The following is a 3,687-nucleotide window of genomic DNA, read 5'->3' as shown; positions in this document are numbered from 1 at the left end:
GATGATCAAAAGATGCCTAATACAATAGTAAGAGGTCCTATTTATAATAAACTAGTCACTAGGGTTTACATGAGTAAGTAATTGATGCATAAATCCACTTCCTGGGCCCACTTGGTGTGTATTTGGGCTGAGCCTGAGTGTTGCACGTGCAGAGGCCATTTGTGGAGTTGAACGCCAGTTTCTGTGCCAGTTTGGGCGTTCAACTCTGGTTTTGGATCCTTTTCTGGCGCTGGACGCCAGATTTGGGCAGAAGGCTAGCGTTGAACGCCAGTTTACGTCATCAATTCTTGGCCAAAGTATGGACTATTATATTTCTGGAAAGCCCTAGATGTCTACTTTCCAACGCAATTGGAAGCGCGCCATTTCGAGTTCTGTAGCTCCAGAAAATCCACTTTTAGTGCAGGGAGGTCAGAATCCAACAGCATCAACAGTCCTTTTTCAACCTCTGAATCTGATTTCTGCTCAAGTCCCTCAATTTCAGCCAGAAAATACCTGAAATCACAGAAAAACACACAAACTCATAGTAAAGTCCAGAAATGTGAATTTAACATAAAAACTAATGAAAACATCCCTAAAAGTAACTAGATCCTACTAAAAACATACTAAAAACAATGTCAAAAAGCGTATAAATTATCCGCTCATCACTTCTCCTCCCCTGGGTGCATCCGTAAGCAGGAACACCTCTAGCTCCCTTGGAGATTTGTAGCCATGGTACTTCTTCACTCTATGTCCATTCACCTTGAAAGTTGCCTCGCTTCTAGGGTCAAACAATTCCACCACTCCATTAGGCTTTACCTCCTTCACCTTGAATGGTCCTTCCCATCTAGAACGGAGCTTGCCAGACATGAATCTAAGCCTCAAGTTGTAGATGAGAACCTCATCACCTTCTTGAAAATCCTTCTTCCGGATATGGTGGTCATGAAATGCCTTAGTCTTTTCCTTGTAGATTCGAGCATTCTCATATGCTTCGTTCCTAAGACACTCAAGCTCCTCTAGTTACAATTTTCTGGCTACACCCGCCTTGGTGAAATTCATGTTACACTGCTTTACCGCCCAATAGGCTTTATGCTCAATCTCCACTGGAAGGTGGCATGCCTTACTATAGACAATCCAGAAGGGACTCATCCCCAACAGAGTCTTGTAGGCCGTCCTATACGCCCATAGTGCATCTCCCAACCGGAAGCTCCAATCCTTCCTTTGTGGATTCACCACTTTCTCCAAAATTCGCTTAATCTCCCGGTTGGACACCTCTGCTTGTCCGTTGGTTTGGGGGTGATAAGCAATTGCAACCTTGTGCAATACCCCATAGCGCTTAAGCAGTGCCTCTACTTTTCTGTTGCAAAAGTGGGAACCTTGGTCGCTCACGATTGCTCGTGGCGACCCATAGCGGCATACAATGTTATTTCTAATAAAAGAAATCACGGTATTTGCGTCATCAAGGCGGGTAGGTATCGCTTCTACCCACTTTGATACGTAGTCAATCGCCAATAGAATATAGAGATACCCACTTGAGTTGGAAAATGGTCCCATAAAGTCTATGCCCCATACATCAAAGATCTCATAGAACAACATCGGTTGTTGAGGTATTTCATCCCTTTGGGACATATTTCCCGACTTCTGACATTGGTGGCACAACACACAGAGTCGATTAGCATCTTTGAATAAGGTTGGCCACCAGAATCCACAATCCAACACCTTTTTAGCTGTCCGTTGTGGGTCAAAGTGGCCGCCACACTCGGACGAATGGCAAGCTTCAAAAATGGGTTGGATTTCATATTCTGGGACACATCTTCGAATTACTTGGTCCACTCCCCTCTTCCACAAGTGAGGGTCATCCCAAATGTAGTATTTGGAATCACTCCTCAACTTGTCCCTTTGGTGTTTAGAAAAGTTAGGAGGGAAGATCTTAGCAACCAAGTAGTTCGCTATTGGTGCAAACCAAGAAAGCTATCCGACACAGCATGCAAACTATCCAATGAGAATGAGTCATCAATCGGAAATGGGTCATATTTCAGATTCTCAAGGCGGCTCAAATGATCCGCAACCAAATTTTGAGACCCGCTTCCATCCCTAATCTCAATGTCAAACTCTTGCAAGAGCAAGATCCAACGTATGAGCCTAGGTTTTGACTTATTCTTTGTCAGCAAATACTTCAAAGCTGCATGATCCGTGTATACCACTATCTTGGATCCTAGCAAATAAGATCAGAATTTATCTAAAGCATGAACAATAGCTATGAGTTCTTTTTCTGTAATGGTATAGTTGGATTGTGCCGCATCCAATGTTTTTGAAGAATAAGCAATGATATAAGGGAGTTTACCATCGCACTGTGCAAGTGCAGCACTTACAGCATGGTTTAACACATCGCACATTATCTCGAATGGCTGCATCCAGTTGGGGCCTCGCACAATCGGTGCCGTGGTAATAACTCTCCTGAACTCCTCAAACGCACTCACACATACACTGTCAAACTCAAAGTCCACATCTTTTTGGAGTAGGCGCGACAATGGCAAAGCAATCTTGCTGAAATCCTTAATAAAGCGCCTGTAAAATCCTGCATGCCCCAAAAAGGAACGGACCTCCCTCATAGACGAGGGGTGAGGTAAATTGGTGATACATCGACCTTGGCCGGGTCTACAGAAATGCCTTCATAAGACACTACATGTCCTAACACTATACCTTGTATCATCATGAAGTGACATTTTTCAAAATTTAAGACAAGGTTAGTGTCAACACATCTAGCTAAGACTTTGGCCAAGTTCTCCAAGCAACTATCAAATGAAGTTTCATAAACACTGAAGTCATCCATAAAGACTTCCAGACAATTCTTTATCAGATCGGAAAAGACACTGGTCATACACCGCTGAAAAGTAGCAGGTGCATTGCATAGCCCAAATGGCATCCTTTTGTAAGCAAAGGTGCCAAAGGGACAAGTGAATGTTGTCTTTTTCTGATCCTCAGGAGCAATGTAAATCTGGAAGTAACCAGTGAAGCCATCAAGAAAGCAATAATGGGATTTACCCACCAATCGGTCTAACATCTGATCAATAAAGGGTAAAGGGTAGTGGTCCTTTCTTGTAGCGGTATTCAACCTTCTATAATCGATGCACACCCGCCAAGCGTTTTGCACTCTCTTGGTGACCACTTCACCATCATCCTTTTTAACCGTAGTGATACCTAATTTCTTGGGAACAACCTGGACCAGGCTCACCCACTCACTGTCAGAAATCGGATATATGATACCCGCACCAAGTAGCCTAGTGACATCCTTCTTCACCACGTCAAGGATGGTGGGGTTGAGCCTTCTTTGCGGTTGCCTAACTGGCCGAGCTCCCTCTTGGAGAAAGATACGATGCATGCACTTGCGGGGGTCAATCCCCACAATATCGGCCAGGCTCCAACCAATTGCTCTCTTGTACTTTCTTAGAACATCTAGGAGCTTTCCTTCTTTTTCACTAGAAAGATCACTAGCAATAATGGCTGAAAACATTTGGTTGTCCTCTAAGAAAGCATACTTCAAATGAGATGGAAGAGGCTTCAGTTCACTCTTTGCCTCAAGTTGAGGTTCCTTTTCATCAAGCTCCTGGAGTTCATTCTCAACAACTTTCTCTTGTTCACCCTCTTGGTCATCTGTCTCTTCAACAAGGGTAGCACCACTTGTTGTGGTCTTCTCTTCGCACCTCCGCT

This window comes from Arachis hypogaea, chromosome 13 (assembly GCF_003086295.3).
Source record: "Arachis hypogaea cultivar Tifrunner chromosome 13, arahy.Tifrunner.gnm2.J5K5, whole genome shotgun sequence".
NCBI classification, from domain to species: Eukaryota; Viridiplantae; Streptophyta; class Magnoliopsida; order Fabales; family Fabaceae; genus Arachis; species Arachis hypogaea.
This window is presented reverse-complemented; position numbering follows the sequence as displayed.